Source organism: Mus caroli, chromosome 3, assembly GCF_900094665.2.
Source record: "Mus caroli chromosome 3, CAROLI_EIJ_v1.1, whole genome shotgun sequence".
NCBI classification, from domain to species: domain Eukaryota; kingdom Metazoa; phylum Chordata; class Mammalia; order Rodentia; family Muridae; genus Mus; species Mus caroli.
Window position 1 is genome coordinate 122117243 of NC_034572.1, and position 21744 is coordinate 122138986.

A 21744-nucleotide genomic window follows, 5' to 3' on the forward strand; every position below is an offset into this window, starting at 1 on the left:
TCTCTGCCTCTCTGCCTCTCTGCCTCTCTGCCTCTCTGCCTCTCTGCCTCTGCCTCTGCCTCTGCCTCTGCCTCTGTCTCAAGTGCTAGGATTAAAGGTGCACACCATGATACACAGCCAGAATAATATTCTTATACATTAAAGACCCAAATATTTATGATAAATCCTTTGGTGATACCAGTACAATAAAACCAAGAATCTTCTTGGAAATTTTTTCTCTACTGGGATGGCTGAAAGGTAACATTCATTCTAGATTGTTGTGAAAGCACATCATCTCCCGTTTGGTATATGGGGGTCTGGCACATTTAGAAACAGAGCCAGGCAATCTCCAAGAGCTCCTTGTAAGCTACCAATTATAAGAAATCATTATCTACGTTTAACTTGCCAAAGGATACAGAATGATCCTTTTCCTCTCCTGTCGTATAAGAACAAGTAGCTAGAAAATTAAACTTAGAGTCAAGCCAACGCCTGCTGTAAGTCAACAAGCAAAGAGCAGGAGTGTGTTCTTAGCCAAGAAAGCATAGACCACCCCTGCTTTTGTAGAATCTTATGACATTTTTCCCTGCAAAGAGGGAACGTCTTTCTGTCCCCAAATCTCACAGTACTAATTTTATTCCCATATTCTTTTCGTTGTTATCAATAACCAGCTCATCAACTCATCAAAGAAAACATTATTAATACCTGAGCTGAGAGGTGAGCTGTGCAGCATACAAAGTGCCCCAAGCATCCATATTAAACAAGCAATTATACAAATGCCCTTTAGTGCACATTGGCTAGCATGAAATCTGCATGAGGGGGAAAGAGCAGTAAGCCAAAGTTATACACTTCTAAACACAAATTCATCATCTGAGTTAAAAAGAAGAGGCTTAATGAAAATAAGCAGAGCTTTAAGTAAGAGATTTAAAGCCTACGTGCAGCTTAGGACAAGTTGGGACTTTTCTATAGCACACAGGCATTCCAACAAAAATGGCTATACACTACGGAAAAGACTGGAAGATATCCACATTGGCATGCATTGCAACAATACTCTTTAAGAACTGCGCTCTAAGTTTTTTTTTTTAAGTTGACATTTCTTCCAGTTTAAAAAATCCTATGTTAGGTTCTCTTTATCATATATAATTTTAATTTTTAGTGAAATTCTGTGAAATAATAGTTTGAAACAGGGAGAAGATGACCTTTGGTCTTGAATACAAATGAACAACTTGGGGGCCTGGAGAGATGCCTCAGTGGTTAAGAGAACTGCTTAGTCTTCCTGTGGATTCTGGTTCAGGTCTCTAGGCCCATATGCAACTCACTACTACCTGTGGCTTCAGTCCCAGGGAATCTAACACCTTCTTACCTCCAAAGGGTTTCTACCTGCAAGTGGTACATTTTCATACACATAAAAATAAATAACCAATTTTCAGTTGACAAAGTAGAGCTGGAATATAACTCAGTAGTGGAACACTTACCTAACATGTGTAAGGCCCTAGATGTGATTCCCCACACACATAAACACATACACACACATACACAAACATACCAACATAAAAAAAAAAAACACCAAACACAGTTAGAAAACTTTGACAGAAGTTAAGAGACTGAAAACAAAATAATAGCCTTAGAAATTGGTGTCTCGATGGGCGGTGGTGGCGCACGCCTTTAATCCCCGCACTTGGGAGGCAGAGGCAGGTAGATTTCTGAGTTCGAGGCCAGCCTGGTCGATAGAGTGAGTTCCAGGACAGACAGAGCTACACAGAGAAAACCTTGTCTTGAAAAAAACAAACAAACAAAAAAAAACAAAAAAATAAGAAAGAAAGAAAGAGAGAGAGAGAGAGAAAGAAAGAAAGAAAGAAAGAAAAAAAGAAAGAAAGAAAGAAAGAAAGAAAGAAAGAAAGAAAGAAAGAAAGAAAGAAAGAAAGAAAGAAAAAGAAAAAGAAATAGATGTCTCAGATCAGTCTTCTACCTTAACAAGAATGTCTCCTCTGCAAATAAGTGAAAGTTCATGGAAGAGAAACAAAGCAAACAACTGCAGAATCTCTGAATTTTACTGAACAACTAGTTTTACATTGCAAAACCTATTTTAGCTGGAATATTTTCTGGTGCCCATTCCTATCACCCACCAACTCCAAATTGTTAGGCTGCTCTTTATAACCAGATGTCTGATGAAGGAGACAACAAAAGACAGCATGGAAAGATGATGCCACCCCAGCAAACACACTTTAAACTTATAATCTCCTTATCCTGCATCGGTTAATGGCCAATGTGTCCATTTTCACAAGTGTGAAACACTGAGCATGCTCAGTGGAGTCACCTTATACTAGAGAACACAAAAAGGAATTCTCCTCATCTCTTTTCAGAACCCTAACTTCTGTTTGAACATACCAGTATCCTGGAAAGCGTGAGGAGGAGGGAGGATCGAGGCTGTTACTGTGGAACTCAAAACATAATAATTTTATGATTAACAGAGACATAAAGGATAAATGCTCTTACTGTTGAGCAGTGCTTCACCATTCTGAAGCTTCTTTTTATTGGTTATTTTATTTATTTATATTTCAAATGGTATCCCCCTACCTGGTTTCCCTTCCATAAATTCGTTACCCCATTTCCCCTCACCTGTGCTTCTATGAGGGTGCTCCCCCACCTGTCTCACCGACATAGCATTCCCTTATGATGGCGCATCGAGCCTCCACAGGACCCAGGGTCTCCCCTCTCATTGGTTCCAGATAAGGACATCCTCTGCTACCTATGCAGCTGGAGTCAAGGGTTGCTCCATGTGTACTCTTTGGTTGCTTTTAACTACTGCCTTCAAACTGCTGTCTGGTTATTTTCCAATACTTTATTAACTTAGAAGCGAATTTGCCCACGGGGTCTCTTTATAGGCCACTCGCTTTTTCTCAGGAACAACTTTCAGAAGTTTCTGAAGGAGTCAGAGAATTAGAAGAGAAAGCATGAAGGAGAGTCTAAAAGAAGATGGCAGAGAAGGTCCAGGAAGCCGGAGGGTGAGTGGGGTGGGGGTATGGGGTACTGATGTCCGATCCCTGCTCTACCTTTTGCCCTCCATCTCTACTCTCATAGACACTGAAACGTCCCCTTGGAAAAAATGCCTCTCTTGGTGCCTACTTACTGAATAGTGATGGGTTCCATAAAAACATTCGAATCCATGTGCCGCATGATATATATTCATTGACCATATTCACCCCCTTAGGCGCTCCGATTTCCCCTCCTAGCAACCAACTTCCCTGTAGCCTCCTGCCTCCCCCATTCAGTTTATAGGATCTAGGATTAACATATGTTAAAAAGCACATATTTATCTTTCGGAGTCCAGTTTATTTTGCTCGGTATGAAAATTTCTAATTACACCCAGTTTCCAGGATAATAGCATAGTTTCGTATTTTTACTTCATTACACAATACCGCACATTTTCTTCAACTATCAACAAACACCCAGGCTGATCCCATATCTTGGCTGTTGTAAATGGTGATACAATAAACATAGCTTTGAGGCTATTTGTTTTGTGGGGTGGAGATTCTTCAGGGTGGATCAATGGCAGCATTGGATCCTATGTGAGTTCTACTAAGATTTTAGTATAAAGTACAAAACCTTTCGATTAGAACCCTTCTCTCAGCTCCGTGGCTGCCCGATCTAGCATCCAGCTCTCTCCCAGATAAGTGAGCTTCTAAACCCAAGTATAGTTCCAGTCCGCAAGCGTCTCTTCCTTGCATCAGGAAAGAGGGGTGGAGAAGCAGCTTTAAAATATAACTTCAACACACTAGTGCTGCCATTAAGTCCCAACACAGCATCCGGCAACTAGAAGACTGGATTGAATTCTCATGTGTCCATTTCTCATGCTGGAGATTACCAGAGTAAAGTTCTGCTCCAAAATCTAGAGCTTTTTCCAATCCTGCTCACAGTGCTGATGCCTAAAATGCCAAAGCATTTGAAATCCAAGCTTTGCTGCCCCACAGGCTCTGCACTCTACGCTAGGGCCTGTGCTGAGCTGTGTTCTTTTCTACTCTGACCTGGGTCCCCATTGAAGACTGAAATGATGAGCATGCTCGGAGGAGTCACCTTTCAGAGAACCGGGGTCTCGGCATACAGCCGCGGTGCTCTGTGGCCATGTATAAACAGAAACACTTACTAGGATACAATGCTCTGTGGATATGTGAGTCCGTCGGGAAACATTTTCTAATACAGTGGTACGATGTCGATGGTACCCTCATCCACAGCAAAACTAGGAAAGCCTACAGAGAAACCAGCTTTGTGTTTTCTATCTAACATTAAGGATTATGTCAAAGGGAGGCAGGGACAATGAAGGGAAAAGAAATAGACATTTTCCCTTCACTATAACGGAAGTTCAAACAAATTAACTATGTGCTAAATTTTGCTAGAAATGCCAGTATATACCACAATGTTTTGATATCTTGGAATTTAAAGTTCAGTAGTTGAACAATTAAAGAACCCATCACACAAAATCATCTATACTTTGAGCCAGTTGTCGAAAGTGTTATACTCCACAGCAGTGCTTCACAATCTTCCACTGATTATAAATCACCTGCAATCAGTAAAGTGTGGACCACACTTTAATTGGCTTGACTGGGGCCTGGGATTCTATGTGTCTAACAAATTTACAAGCGATATTATTAAGATAAAGATAAACTAAAACAAAACCACAATATGAGAACACTCCAGTGTCACTTTGGGATGAATGACCCAAAGAAGTCTTGCAAAAGTCTCAGTTGCAAGAGACCTTACTCTTCACCCCCAAGAAATGGGTTGCTTTCATCATTCACATGTTATAAATTTTACTTCTCTCTTTGTCGAGGCTGTAAGGAAGCTCAAAGATAAACCACTTTCTTAGCAAGCGATTTGAGATTATATATTATGCCTCATTCATTAGCTAATTTGCTCTAGTGTTATTTTCTTATCCTTAGAAATTAATACCTATTAGTATTTAATTGTTTAATTGACATATATCTTTTTTGTAAGCTACTCAACATTATTTGTGATGAAGCTTGGCTTATTCAGATTAATTCATTACAAGGGGACCACTGTGTTGAAGGAGTTTACAGGCTGGTATAGAAAAATACCGTGTAAAAGGGTTGGAAAGACTATGTAGAGCTGTAGAGAGCAGAGGGAGTAGTAATTGTACATGAGAGTCATTGCTGTGTTAGTGCTACTAGTGTTACCTCTGTCATGACTATGCCCTGCAACAGTGATTGTGCTACTGCTTCATGTCCTACAAAGGCCCGGCATTGGTCATGGTGCTTTATGTCATTTTTGTATCATAAATCATTACATATTTCTACATCCTGGATTTGTGAGTTCATACTGTCATCAGACTTTCTAAGGCTCAGCAGTATGACTTACATAGCCATGAGGGGACGCATTTTCCTTCTACAGACACCTGGTTTCAGTGGCATTATTTATCATTGTTATTTTATGAGACAGGGTCTCCGATGGCCCAGGTTGACATTGAGTTCTGTATGTAGCTATGATTGACCTTAAATTTGTGGTCCTTCTACTTCTACTTCCCAAGTGCTATGATTATAAACATGTACCACCAGGCCAGGTTTATGAGATGCTGGGAGCTGAACTCAAGGCTCTGACCATGTTAGCCAAGCTACCTCCTGACAGACTACATACTGAGCCTCTCAGTGGGATTATTCTCCTCTGGTCTTCCTCATACATCCTGTCCTTTATTTTGCACTATTTAGGGGTTTAAATTTCAGCCGACATCCTAGATATTGATGTTGCAAAGGCTGTTCCCATTATAACCAGCTTGTCTCTAAGAGATGTTGTTCATTTCCAAACTGTTGCCATTGCCTAAGGACACTCCAACATCTTCCAAATTCTTCAGGAAGAGGCTGTGATCAGGACCCATGTCTCTAGATGGGCATCTGCTTCCATACATAGTTGTGCTGAAATAAAAGTCAATGTTGCCTCCAATAATGAACACACCAAAGAAGCTTTATTTTCACTTCATATTGAGTAAACGTTTGTCTTTCAATTTAACTAAGTAGAATAATATGAAATGGCAGTGTGTGCGTCAATAAGTGATCTGTACGCGTGCTAATCACCTTGCTCAGAGGTGACATCAAATCCCATGCCTTCATGGCTAAAGATCAAGTCTCCTCCATAAGCTTCGCAGAGGACAGAGTGCTTTTCCTGAATTTGAAGGTTGAGAATGAAAGTCGGGCTTCCAAAGAGACCAATTAGGACAGGTGTAAGCAGTGGAATAAATCCTGAGTAAATGTGTATTGTTTGACATTAGCATGACCCCAATACCTGAGACCCATGGGACCCATGACAGTCTTCCCCTGGTCTGGTGTGTGGGGCTATTGACAGTGGATAAAGAAACTGTTGACGGTGACTTCCTACTCCAGGAAAGGGTCTTATTTGAAGGGCTTACAGAGGGTATACTGAGAGTTTGTATCATTTGAATATGCAGATTGAATCGTTTGAATATGCAGATTGAATCGTTTGAATATGCAGATTGAATCATTTGAATATGCAGATCGAATCATTTGAATATGCAGATTGAAGGGGGAAACCTCCACCAACTCTAAACCCATCATCCATAGTCCTAGGTTAATAGAATTAGTGGACAATAAAGAAAATCTGGGTGGACAAGGTGTGGGCAGAGACAGAGGCTGAGCTGCTGTGCTCGGAGCCCTCCAGGGTCTTAGTAGGGAGAAGAGGAGTCAGAATTGGAGGCAGGATGTAAATGAGGCATAACTTTGTGTCTGTGGTCAAGAAAAATACAGAAGTGGACATCACTTGGAGAAAAGCTGATTACAATGGAAACGGCCTTTGCAATGTCAATATCTAAGATGTCAGCTGAAATGTAAACTCTTAAACAGTACAAAATAAAGGACAGAAGGTAGGAAGATCAGAAGAAAATAAACCCACCCTGGTCAATCAGTAAGTAGCCTGACTAACATGGATAAAGAGTTGAACTCAGTCCCCAGCACCTACCTCATAAACGTGACATGGCTGCACATGATTGTAATCCCAATACTTGGAAAATGGAGGAAGGAGGATGAAAAATTGGAGGCAGGAAGATGAAAAGTGTAATGCCAATCTTAGTTACACAAAAAAATTTCATTGTCAATATGGGCTAACACGAGACCTTATCTCATAAATTAATAACAATAAATAATGCCACAGAAGCCAGATATGGGTGGAAGAAAAATATGCCCAACATTGTAAGGCATAGTATAGTAGTTCATAAGAATGTATCATTTATTTCAAGTGTATAATGTCCTTTTAAATCTTCACTTGGGTGAGGGTTTTAAAAGCAACAGAAAGCTTGTATGGCTGAGATGAAGATGGACAGAAAGCAAGAGAGGAACCAAATCTCTGGACTCTTGACTATGACATCAGGGATCTGGAGTAGCCACTGTGCCTGCTTGCTATTTCTGTGCCCACAAGTGTTTACCAATTAAGAAGCTATGACAAGTAGCCAAGGCTAGTTGGTGTATTAGAAAAAAGTTAGAGGTATATAAATATATATGTATTATTAAATATATATGTATTAATACATATGGTTTAAACATGTATATATACAAACATATATACAGTATTTTAAACAATATATTATAATTGTAATATATATATATATGTGTGTATGTATGTATATATGTAAATTTATATAAAACCCCATTACATATATGGGTTCAAAGATTGTTTATGGGCCCAAGACAACAATTACAGATGCACATAAGAAGCATGGTGAGTTGAAGAAGAGAGTAGCTATTTCACAAACTAGTAAACAATGCAGAAAGAAGGAAGAGGGAGGGAAATGTAGATGACTAAGTGATTATTTTAGGAAAGGAAGGCGAGAACAGGAGATGAAGATTTCACAATAGGAGGGCATTGACGGACTCACAAATCAAAGGTGAATCTTTGGACTCGGTTGCTTTGGTGAAAGTTAAGTAGGAGGGACTGAAGCAGAGAGATGGACTTTGTCTCCCACAATGATAATAGGAGATGAGGTGCGGAGAAAAAACAAGTCACTAGCCTGTTTCCATAGTGATCACTAGAGACTGAAAAAAGGAGGGGAGATAAAAGTTATCAAGATGTGCTTAGACTGAAGGAACTAATTCTACTGTCTAGCTGCATAAAGTAACACAGGCTATAATAGCTTAATTGCTTCCAAGCATCTAGAAAAGTCTGAAGACTCCCATATATGCTCATAAGTATCTGGGGAGGTGAAATGCTACTTGCCCTGATTGGTCAATATATTGCTATCTTGTCTAAGTGTCATATTATACCCTTTAATCTATACAAATATTATATCAATTTTGAAACTTTAAAATGTTTTTAAATAATTCTGAACACCTTGCTACATTTTAACTACAATGTTTGAGAGAGGGCAGAGGTCTCTCTGAACCTGCCTTGGACCATGTTTCTTATTATCCCTCCCTCTCTAATTCCAAGATCCCTGATTTAATTCCAAGACAGCAACTAGGCTATTTATTTCACATTACCTTCTATGTATCATTTACCTAACAACAGGCAATGTCTTAGACTTTTTAACTTTATGTAGCATCATGCTCCTTTCTTTAGATAAAACATATTTTCACCTAGATCTAGTTATCTTAGAGTTCTTCCTATTGCAAAGAGCATAACCAGTTCATTCATATTAAGTCTTTTGAAGATTCTGCCTCATGGTGCATGATCACTGACAGATCCTAAAGACATGCTGTGTTTTACTATTGTAGCAGGTGCTGGAGTAAGTGTCTAAGTGTTTCTTTATCTTCTAATCACATCTCTGTTCTTTAATCTTTTGTGAAATGTGTCTGAGACTCTCGGCACTCTTCCATTTACTAGGATGTCAAATACTCTCTAAAGTGCTTGCACCAAATTCCACACACACAAAGAGTACGCAGGAGCATCCAGCACCGTGTCCCCATCCGGACTCAATATTTTCCAGACTTGATTCATGCTAACTTGATTCATGTGTGAAATTGTATTTTATTGTTGCTTGCTCTGCATGTCACAGCTGAGCATATTCAGTCTGGGTTTAGCCATATTTGTGTGTTTACTAGGTGCTTTTTTAGTCCTTTTCTTATGTTTAACTGTTATTTATGTGCATGCTTGCATGAGTTTATGTGCCTTGTTTGTGTGCAGTAGACTGAGAACACTAGACGAGAGCATCACATCCCCTGGAACTGCCACGACAGGTGTGGGGAGCTACCTAAGGTGGGTGCTGGGAATTGAACTCAAGTCCTCTATGAGAGCAGTATGTAGTATATAACTGGACTGGGCACAGGGTCCCCAGTGGGAAAGGACCAAAGGAGTTGAAAGGGTTTGCAGCCCCATAGGAGGAACAGCAGTATGAGCCAACCAGTACCCCCAGAGCTCCCAGGAACTAAATCACCAACCAAAGAGTACAAATGGAGGGACTCATGACTCCAGCTGCATATGTACCAGAGGATGGCCTTGTTGGACATCAATGGAAGGAGAGGTCCTTGGTCCTGTGAAGATTCTATGTGAGCAGGGGGAGGGGGAGGGGATAGGGGGTTTTCAGAAGGGAAACCAGGAAAAGAGATAACATTTGAAATGTAAATAAAGAAAATATCTAAAAAACAGAGAAAGAAAGAAAGAAAGAAAGAAAGAAAGAAAGAAAGAAAGAAAGAAAGAAAGAAAGAAAGAAAGAAAGAAAGAAAGAAAGAGGAAAAGAAAGAGAAAAAGAAAGAGGAAAAGAAAAAGAAAAAAGTGGAAAAAAGCAATATGTACCCTTAACTTGTGAGCCACCCTGCTAACCTCTTCTTGGCCTGAGTTTATTTTTGGTTATGTATGTTTTCCCTTTCAAGTTTTAGAAATTCTTTATATGCCAAAAGTCAATTATTATCACTCATACATCCCAAACCTCTTGGAGTATTTTAATTTACTTTTTTTCCTCTTACTTCAAGAATTTCTTGAAATAACAAACTTTTACATCTAAATATAATAAAATACATTAAAAATGTCCCTCATGATACGTGTTTTCTATTCATAAGAAATACATGTCTGTCCGGACATTCCATTTTCTCCTATGTTTTTGCTTAAAGGATCAAATTTAATTTTTACACTAAGATATTAGTTATTCTAGAATTCTATGAGTGTTTCCCATGTGGCTGTGCTTTGGGGACACCCTATTATTTCCCCCACAGACCCTGGGTTGGGTCTCTGTTTATTGAGGAGATCTCTGGTCTGTCCATGGTAGGCTGTTTGTCTATCCTATCCCAGTAGCATTTCATTTTCATTAGATATTAATGGGCACCCATGTTCCTCATCATCTTCAGGTTATTCTCTGGCCTTTTCTCTCCCATGTAAATTTCAGGAGCTGCATATACTGCTCAGCAATCCCTTACTAGAATTTGTAATCAAATTGTATCTGTAAAATTCCTGAACAGACATTCTCTCATTTTGTTCTCCCAACTACCCCACAATACACTTGTGTTACTATTCCAACTTAAAGACAAAATATATATTAAGAAATAGTTAGGAATTTGCTCCAAACAGCAAGAGCTAAAATAGAAACTCAGACTTCTAAATGGTGTTTGCTGTCTCCATTGTTTCTTCTCCCTCTCCCATCAACTAAACTGCCCAGTCCTTGGTTGGTGGAAAACACACACACACACACACACACACACACACACACACACACACACACGTGCACACTCAGTACTTAGATAATTTTGATCACATAGAAGAAAAAAGGAAGAAATGCATGGTGGTTGAAGGAAAGAGGAAAGATTCTAGTATTTTCTTTACCTGAACTTCATATCTGGTTGGTTGGCTGGTTGGTTGGTTAGTTGGTTGGTTGGTTTTGCCAATTTTGGTCTCTGGTCCTTTCAAGTTGATATTTACATGAAATGGGACTATAAAAAACAAGACAAACAAACAAACAAAACATGGGTTAGAGAAATGGTGGAGCTGACTTCTTTGCCCTTGCTGTGTGTTTAATTTGTGTGGGGCTTTGTGATAACATCATGCAATTCTTCACGTTGACTCTACTACTGTTTTTGGAAGATAGGCTTAGAAATATTTGAAGATTTCTGCTACAGAAGCAGTTTCATCGAGTGGATAAAGAAAAAATGAATATTCATTTCTCAGGAAAAGTTGACCGAGAAAGGAGAAACCAAAACAACATGCTAGTTTAAGTATTTTACTTAATTGAAATATCTTCTGATAACAATTTGATATGTATTTCGCAAAGATGGCTTAAAGGCTGTGTCCAAATTCTGTCTTGCTTTAAATTTAATATTTCTTTTTTTAGTAAAATATACTCCCTTGACAAACATTATTTTATTTTAAACAAAAGGACTATGAATAAATATGAAGTCTGATAGTAAAGTTACTAACCAAACTATTAAGCATAGCTTTAAAAGAAATTAAAATTCCAGTGTCTTAACAGAAAAGCCTTATAACTTTAATACTATATAATGAAATGCCTTATGGCATCAAAGTGTTAATTACTTTGATTTTCTACAATTATATTTTTGCTGCTGTTTAAAATAATATGATTGTTTCTCGAAATAGAAAACAAATCCTGAAAATATATGATTGTCCTGATAAATAAATTTTGCAATTTGAAAGTTATGTAGGAATTATACTGTGTAAAAGTATGTCACCAGGAAGGGCAAAGGACTCAGGCACTACCTGTTTGCCCACCTCCATCACCAAATAGAACCCTAGGTTCGCTGTGTGGGAACTTTTCCAAGAGGCAAACCAAACTTCATTCTCTTAAATGTTTTCCATAGTGTATAGTTATGGGTACCTCAGGACAGAATGAAGAAAGAGAAAGGGAGACAGGAAAGCAGGCAGACAGCTGGATTAGACTGCGCTGTGTATATTAGTGATGGGGAGACTTCAAAAGACTTAGAGGTTCATTTTGGACAGGTGCCCAGGGATTCTCCGGCTTACCCAAAAACCTTCCATAACTTCTGATTTTAAAATTGAGCTGGAATTCTTTTGAGACCAGACTTTAGGTCTTCAGTCATATTCTATACCGATGCTCCTTCGAATAAATGTAGGCTAAGAAACTCTAAACTTTCTGATCTCGGTAAAAATGAAGCCCTTATTTTAAATAGATACTGTAAAAAGATGCATGCTTTTAGGAGTAAAAACAATAAGTGATATTTTTTTCTTTTTCTGGGAGAAGTGTTCATCTGATATCTGAGTCAAGTTTTAAATGATTTGGCAATAAAGCTTTGAGAAGGTTTTAGAGACAAGTAAAATCTTTATTCTACTCAACTGCCTCATGAGGACTGGTGATGTTGAGTCCTCAGCTCATCTGAAGCCTTAGCAACTGGTGTCCAGGAAGTGAAAGCCTAAGAGAGGCACTCTGGGTGACTATTTTACACAGATTGGTAGAGCCGTGAGAAAGCCCATCTGAAGAAGTGACAGGAAGTGTGCTCATCCTTCTGAACATATAGATGTTATGAACAGTAGAGAGTAAGACATTCCAAGACTATGAACATTCTTTGGTCTTAATTATGTATCTAACTGAATGTCTGTCAAATACCTTTGAAAGACATATTATTAGCAGTAAGGCCTACTATGAAAAAAAAACATACTTATATAAGAGAATGAAACAATGATTTTTTTTTAAACCAAAAACACAATGTCTGGTGTCAGCTTTCACACCTAAATAAACTGCTCCAGTGTTTACTAGTGTGATTGTTAGTAAGGTCTGGCTTCAGTCTTTTCTAGGAAAAAAAAAAGAAATGGAACATGGACAAAGAAGATTTAATGAAACATATCATAACCATGTCTCTGAACACAACTTGCCGAGGTCATGTTTGTATGAATTTACTTATAAGTACATAGAGCCCAATGTCTACACCACACAAGAGGCAACCCAGTGTAAAATCTCTTGAGATATTAGGTTTGGTTCTCTGTAGTTAACAATAACAACTCCATCAGAATTAAGTGCATGAGCAAAAACTGCTACAACTGGGCATAAACTTCCGATTTATTATCATGCAATTTTCCATCCCAAAGGTTTTAATCAATAAGGGCTAGAGAACAGCTAGCTGACTGCATTAAGAGTCCGAAGTTTCTCAAGCTCTGAAAAGCTGTTGTCATAAAGCCTTATGTCAGTGCACATTACACTTGAAAATGTATCACTCTTTCCAAAATAGCAGTAGCTTACTTAGATCTTTGCGCTCTACTCTAATAAAAATGTAAAAATTAGGAACAGTTGTTGGATGTCAATCGAGCGCTGAAAGCAGATCCCTGGTAGATATGAAATCTGCAGTAAGACTTCATCTCCCCACAGTTCTGTCCTAGGATTTTTCTAAAGTAGACCTCACTTGATATTTCAAACGCCTTCTAACTAAGACAGCGCTTGTAACTTGAACTATTTTGTATCATTTTGCCCACGTTTTATTAAAGCTTCTCCAATTGTTCTTCTCTTTGTACTTAACTTGATTTCAACCTCCTTAAATAATACAATAAAGATTATAAAATGAAGACCAACACAGTACTATCTACAAATTGCACTCATTTGGTTGATATGTGCAAAAAGAGGTAAATAATTAACAAGCAGATATACACTTTATTATTAGCATACACATACACTTTTATCCCCACATTCTCCAGCTCCATCCGGATGTAGTTAGGAAATGAACAAATGGGAGCTTGTCGTTCCTTCTAACTTAGCTTGGAAGTAGCTTGGAATACTGTGACCAAGAAATAATGCTAAAAAATAAAAAGCAAAAAGAGACAAAGAGCTATAAATTGTTCTCTAAATTATCGAGAAAACTGTTGTTATATATCTAAGATATTTATATGTTGGATAATCATTTCTGGAACATTCAGCATTTACCTCAAGATTTTCTTGGCAAAACATAATTGAACTCTTTGTGCACATTAAAATAAGAAAAATAAAGCAAAGTATGACAGCTTTCTTACCATATGAAATAAGCCATGTTCTTGAGGAGCCAGTAATGCTCTCTTTTAAAAAACAGACAGTCCTGATGTTAACCAATACCCACCCACATACATGGATATTTCTGTATCTGCTGACACACTTGGCAAAAACTAGTTCACATGTTTTCTCAAAAAGAGGACATAAAAGAGTTCTGAAGTCTTTGTTAGGTGAGTTTCAAAGAAGTAAACAATTCTCAGCTCAGGTCTTCACCCCCAAATTCCTCAGTGAAGAAATGCCATAGCCTGGTATTTCCTTTGACTAGCAAGAATTAGCATGTGCCCTGTCAGAAGGCATCTTTGATATTTTTCCCTAAGAGAGACAACTGTACAGAAATAATCAGTAGAGTGTATCCAAACCTTGCATCAGTGTTTATTTTATTGAACAGTTTCCAAAAATCACACATAACGTGTATGTCCTAAAGCACACAGGCATATAAACTGCTTTGGAAATTGTGTATTGACAAGTTCATCACTTCTTACCTTTATATATTTAAATTAAGACTTCAATAAATAAACCAGTAAATGCATTTATTATTAAAAAGAAATTTCTTTAAAAATTCAAATCTTAACTTATTAAAAAATATAATAAAAGACTTTTTGTACTTTAATATGCAAGAATTAGACTGCCTGACCTCTGTTTTAATGACTTAATTAGCTGTACTAAAGCCCAGCTGGGCCTCTGCTGACAACATAGCTAGATATTTCAATCAAGCAGTGTTATGGAGAATAAGTAATAAATGCTACCTTGTCGCCACACAGTCCCAAACCATAGTGCATGCTGGTAATGCTAAATTTGATCAGTATGCCTCATATTTCAATTAGTCGTGGTCTGAATCCTTAAAACTGTGTAATGTGTATGAATTCCTGATATCAGATACAGAGCCACAGGCTCCCACAGTTAGAAGCCATTGAGTTTGCTTTTATTAGCGGCCAATTAATGGCAAAAATCTGCATCGCTTTTAAAATTTATAACCTCCCTTTCCAGCTGCATCCACCACTCCCACTCTACTGTATACAACCAGATCCGTCTCAGTGTCCAGAGTCAAACAGCTGCAAACTGTACTCTGTCCACAGAAGGGAAGAAATCCTTTCATACAGGAGCCTTTCCAACCTCTTAGAAGTTCTTTTCAAAGCTCGGCAGCACTAGGCACTTTGCGACAATGAGCGATTTAATACAGGGAGAGAGAAATCTACACCAAGGTAACCTCTTGGGATGTGCTAGGTTTTCAAACGAAGTGAAACCCTACCACTCCCACACCGCAGAAGGGCGAGCAAAGCCACTTCTCCTGACCAAGGCTAAGAAAATATAAACATATAAAACCTGACCCTCACACAGAGTTAACCCATTGAAGCCATCGTGGTCATTAAACAAAGTGGGATTTCACAAGTTTAATAGTACATAAAATTTTGGTATTCAAATTTGTATGTTCAGACCTCAGATGCTTGTCTAATAAAACATTTGTGGGGATCACAGTCCCCATCAGGCAGAAGTTTATTGCATACCCCAAGACCTCTAGACATTATTTTTAGGAACCAGACTCTTTCTGACATATGCTAAGACAGGAAATTTCAATGTGACCAGATTTAGTAACAAAGCATAATTACTTTATGTATTGTCAGTTCTTTGCTTTCAAGGCTATGAGAAGCAGTTTTGAGCTTTATGGGATTAAACAGCATGTGTGACCTTATACCTATTTCTTTGTAAATTATGAGCATTTTGTTATAGAAAATTCAAATTATTATTTTAGAAAAAATGAAGTTTCTTCATTTGGTTTTCTAGAAATTAGCAAAGTTTGAAATACATATTAAATTCACCCTTACTCTTCTATTTTATAACATGGGGGCTAATTGTAATTTGCCTTTAAACATGTGTAAAATAAACCCTAATGAATGACAATAAAAATGTTGTATTAAGATAATACAAGCCGCTGACATGCTTATTTAAAAAAACAATAAAATCCTATTTTACAAATTGCGACTGCTAATAGCCAACATTCTTTCTAACTGCTTAAATAGTGCAGTAAGACTTATAATGCCACTGTGAAATCATAAGCTTGCCCTTCAAAGGTATTGTATCTGTTACAAATTTAATCTTCTCTGCTTTGTCACAACTGATTTCATCCCAGCAACTTGGAGATAGGACATGACAACATTCTTGTTGTCCTAGACAACCTGAAGCAAGCTGTTAAGTACCTGCCTGGTGCCCAAGAATGATTACAATAATATTGACTATGGAATCTCCAACAACTGTCCCAAAAATGTGCAATTAGTCTGTTGCAGTCAATAAAAGGGGAAAAGGATACTTTGCTATGTTCACAAATTGTAGGCATTTTAATGACAGACAGAAATCTGTGCTCCATATTATTCACCAAACAACTGTGTTCATTGCCTTTAAACAGTATTCTCCTTGCAATACTTTAACTGAATACATTTCATGATTAGATACCGCATACTCATACAGATTCTCATCTCAAGTACATTTTTCCTACATGAGGAAATAAATCTTTCATTAAAGAATTACACTTCACAGAAAACTGATCCTCACCGATTTTCATCTAAACATGTTTTTTTGTTTGTTTTTTGATTTGTTTTGTTTTGTTTTTTTTTTGTCTTTGAAATAGCATTCTCAGATAGGTAGCTGGATGCAAGTGTTCACTGCTGCTTCTCGGCTACACATGACACACTGCAGGCAGGAGGAGCAGAGACACTGAGAGGAACAGCTAAGCGCATCTGTGTTCATGAGCTGCTCGGCCAAGAAGCTAATGGAGCAGGCTACTGGAATCTCACAGCACACCGAGGCTTAATTACTAACCATGAGGTGAAAATCAACTCGGTCATGATGAAAATTGTTAACTGTCAAGGACAACCTTATGTCTAGCAACGAGTACATGGGCTTGGTAGTTAGATGTGATGTGTGGATGTGTGTGCATCTGCAAGCATCCATGTCCTGTAAAACAATATTGCATTGAAAATGATGGAAAAGACAGCTTTTTTCAAAATCTTTTATATTTGTGACTCCAATGCTCTGCTCCTGGGTCACTTTAGCTACATCATCTATCTACATCTTTTAAATAATGCTAGAAAGCATTTCTCCATGAATATTTAATTGCCTGGTTCCATGGTTTAAATCTGCCAACCAAGAAAAACAAATGCATAGAGAATTAAGGTTGTTACATTTTCGTAGAAAGCACTGAGAATACTGGCGCTCCGGCCAAAGGCCACTGTTCTATATGCAGTAAAGACCACTGCTAAAATATAGGTGCTGAGCAGGAATCCTATGATCTGTCTGTATCCAACAAACGTAACAACCTAAACTAATGCCACAAAACAGCATTAAAAATTATGCAGTTTTGTTCATAGCAATTCCGTTCGTAAAGATAACAACTCAAAGGTAAGAAAACACAGTTTGCTGGCAAATTTGAGAGAAAACAGAATGTTCTGATGGGAAATATTTTGTTTTTAAAGAATGTATTTTAATTCCTTTAATAGGCAATGTCCAGTGAACTGACGACGATTTACACATGATGTTTAAGCATATTCTTTAACCAGCACTGTTTTGACACCAGTGAAGGTATATTAAGTTGGCCATATGCAATTCACACTTGTGACTTTTCTCTGCCATTCATGAATTATGCAGTCATGCCTAACTCATGGAAATGAATGTGCATGAACTGCCCACTGCCATGCATCATCTCTTTCTATGTCCTTGTGCACACATTCCCACAGTTCATTATTCATTGAGGCAGAGGCACACATATAATGTGGAAATAGTCACATATGAGTCACAAATAGCAATGAGGCTGTGTGTGTGTGTGTGTGTGTGTGTGTGTGTGTGTGTGTGTCATTCAAAGTAAGCAAGTCTGTTGGGGGTAGCTCCATTGCTTTTTTATGAGTACCAAGTGCTAAACAGAGCAGACATAACAGACATAGCAATTGAGCAATATCTTCACAGAAAGTTCTACAACCCACAAGTTGTGCCTTGACAGTTTTTAGATTTTATTTTATCCATTAAAAATATTCTTGCTCATATTCATTAAATTCTTACCAAAAGACTGTTTAAAATGTTGCACATGTGTTTCTAATTGTTTCTTTTCTCCAGGTATATTAAGGCGTGGTGATAATTCACTCCTGGAAGAGATGATTGTTCGAAGGGGGGACTCTTTAGGATCAATGATCCTTCTTTGCTTTTGACTGAGAACAGGTGTGGAGGAAACAAAACTTTGATATTTAGTTCGTTAACTGATGTACTCCAGTGATTTTTCCCCCTGACAGTCTAGTGCTGGTGGAAAATATTTCTTGGAAAGGTCTTTCAGTTTTAGGCTAGATAACACCACTGTCATGAGCAAGAATTTGTGATAGAGGAAATAATGAGGCTTCCTTCTGATTAACATCATTTGTACCACAAACAAAATTGGCCCCATTGAAATCATTCTTCCTAATTGAATATAATGAATTTTATCAGACATTCTGGTTTTTAATTTGTTTGTAATAAAGATCCTTTAAGATGCCAACTTCAGGCAATAAAAGCAGGGTTTAATGTCACTCAAAAATAAAATACCTTTATAGCATAGATTCTAATTTGATTGTAGGTCATCAAATGTCCATGTTTAGAATTTCCTCTAAAAGTTATTACTACAAGATAACATATTCAATGTAAATTGGATCTATATAAAACTAATTGGAGCATTTAATAGCAAAATTAGTACTGTATAATCATCTATTCTCTGTTAAATAGTACTTAAAATTAAAAACTGAAACAATGTGGGGTTCATAAAAATATTTTGTTCGAGTTGCACATTGAGGATGAATTATGCACTTATGTTACACATTATACAATATTTTGCTGAAAATCATACCTTTTCCTCATGACTTCATGATTTCTTATTTTCTTTTATTTTTTCCAAAAAGATTAAAACAGCTATCATTTTATGTCTTCATATTTAAAAGAGGTTTATACAACTGCATGAAACATTATTAAATATTTTAAGATGGTTTTATTATATCTTAAATTTCTCTGTATTTCCCAATTTACAAGTAAATTTCATGATTCTCAAATTTTATAGAGATTAATAAAATGTAAGCATTCCACTCATCTTAATTAGACACAGTGTGACTGGAGAGCTGAGCACTGGCTCCCAGACAAGATTAGTTTCGAAATAAAAAACAGTAAAAATAAACAGGTGGAAATAGTCTATATTTTAAGTTGCACTATATAGAAAATACATTGTCTCTAGGAGAAACTTTCCCAAAGACTTGGTTTCAACTAAAGTAAAATGGAAATAAAAATGTGTTAATCCCCGGCACACCATGTTTATATGCCTTGAAGTTTTGATTCACCAAAATCTTTTTTGCCGAGTCAACAGGCATACCCCAAAACAGTTTAGGATAAATACATTTTCATTGCTATATGATATAGTCACACCATAAATGAGGTGTGACCAGTAGAAGGCACTCTTACAATAAATATATACACCCAGCAGCTCATCTGCCAACTGGGTGGAAATTCTGATAAGAGTTTTACAAACTGTCCATGGCACAGGGGCGCCCTGCACGGAGACATCAAAGTACAAATTCGTCCTGTATACACTAAGAAAAGCTCATTATAAGTCCTTTTGTGTCATTTTTATTTGGGGTTCAGCCCATTTGCAATTTTATTGCCCTCATTTTTAACCTCCTTAGTTCCCAAAAAGAATCATGTGGTCACACTTACCATTTTCACCACTGCATTTAAAGGACGTTGCTCTCTTGAGAAATGACTCAGACTCTTGAGGAGTTAGTGATTCGATTCGTACAGGCTGCTTCAAAACAAGCGTCTAGTTTCATTCTTATTAACCTTTCGAGGTTTGATCATAATTTGCTAGTACATGCAGGATGGACGGTCTTGTTAATGGAGCTGCATGGACGGATGAAAACACCTCTAATTAAATCTCTGTCAAACGTATGGCTAGCAATGTTGTTTAGTTTGTGTTCATATACAAAATCTCTTGAATGACTCTCCAAGTTTACAAAATCCATGTTAAAGGAGCCAGCACTGGAAAAAAAAAATGTTACGGCATATGTTTGGATTTTTGTATTTCAGAGTCCTGACTACTTTATCTGAATTAGATTTAGAGCTTTGTTATGTGTGATAGTTATGATAATATGATCACTGAAGGCATGGAGACAGGGAGACTCAAATCCCTGTGAAAATCCCTTTCTCTATTTCCTACAGCTGCTGCGGCGCTTTAATATCTGCTGGAATGATGAAGAGGAACAGGCCGAACTCCAGTTTTAATAAAAATTTTAACAGGTCTACATATAGTTATGAAAAATGTTATTTGCAATGCCAATTTTTAATAAAATTTTCTTAAACCAAAGAAAAAATCCCCAGGGGGAAGCTACTCTGAATGTGTTTTTCATATGTACTATTTAAGGCTCTTTAAAGGTTAGGCAAGTGACTGCTAAAGTAAGTTCTGCTCCACACAACACAAATCGGGAGGCGCTTGCACGCCTGCATTTTAATCAAATAAATAAGCTAAGCTTTCATTTTGTATAGTGGACCAGAAACAAATATTATCATATTGCATAGTCAATTTTATTATTAGTGCCAAAAACTCATATCGTTAAAGAACAGTTTTAAAACAAGCCAAAGCGCCGCTGCTACACGCCAAGGTGTTCTGCGATGTATGGATTCCTGATGCCAAAGAGATAATAGATTTTTTCCCCAAGAAATTGAAATTTGGGTTCGGAAAGGGTGTTTTTGGACTTGAGAAACCATGGGAAGTTGGGAGCTTTTATTTTTGCAAGAGAAATTAAAGGCAATGGGTATTTGTATGAAATGAAATTTAATTGAACTTTAGAACTTCCAAAGAATCTGTATAAAGTTAACCACACCAAATATTGCACCCCCATACAGTGGTTCTCCGGGCTCTGTGACACTGGGCATGGTGATACACTATAGCATAGGGTCTGAACCCCAAAGTGTCTCTTATTACTGAAAACAGATGTGAGGTCTGACCAGGAAAACAGAAACAAACTCTAATGTAACAATTTATCATGGACCAGATTGAAAAATAGGAAAACTTTGTAACTTCCACCATGCAAATATAAACAAGGGGTGGAGTTTTAATCCGTGGAGGTCGTTATTATCGGTAAAATGGGTGTGCTCAAGTCAGGCACTGATTGGCTAGCAACACCAGCTTTCTTGTCATCTCTGAAAGGAAGGCTTGTCTGCATGGTTCACATGGTGAACCATGCTAACACTTATTACAAGAATTTGACAGACTTTTAGAATTCACCCTGGCTTGCACTCATACTGGAGTCAGTGGAGCATGAAGACTTTAGTGCCAGGTCTTTGTTTTGTCGTACATAAGGGTTCACTTTTGGAAGCATAAAATTTAGTATGAACTGAAATGTAGTATGAACTGGAGTATGAACAGGTCATTGCTCCTGAGAAGCTGAGGTATGGAGTCCTCTTGTCAGCCATCAGGCAGGTCCTTCGCTCCTTTCACGGGGACTTGACAGGTGTTGCTTCATTCTACATTTTACAGTCTTACTGATAGGAGTCTTTCCAGCGACTTTGTGATTCTATAGGCAAATCAGAACTGCTCCCTAACTCGTTTACTTAGGTCTCCCTGTATATATAGTTAACAACTCCTCTTAATACTATAGAGAAGACAATGACCTTGTTAGAGGGTTGAAGATTATTGGTAAAAGAATGAAGGAAAAAGCCATTTACAGATTTTTCACTCCTGATCTCTACATTTGGGACTCTGGTGGATTATCTTCAGCCAAATGTTATTTATCAGGGTGTTTTAGACACACTGAGTAAATTATACAAGGAAAATTAATTTCTGAAAC

At 37.6% G+C, this 21744-nt stretch overlaps 1 long non-coding RNA gene across 1 annotated transcript in view; it reads left to right on the forward strand.

Moving 5' to 3' along the window:
• The window catches only part of LOC110290586, a 252499-nt gene extending 232564 nt beyond the window's left edge, over positions 1-19935 (forward strand). The window contains exon 5 of the long non-coding RNA XR_002377461.1: positions 18015-19935. This is a non-coding gene — a long non-coding RNA (uncharacterized LOC110290586). The remainder of the gene's footprint in view (positions 1-18014) is intronic.
• Positions 19936-21744: the final 1809 nt, after the last annotated feature.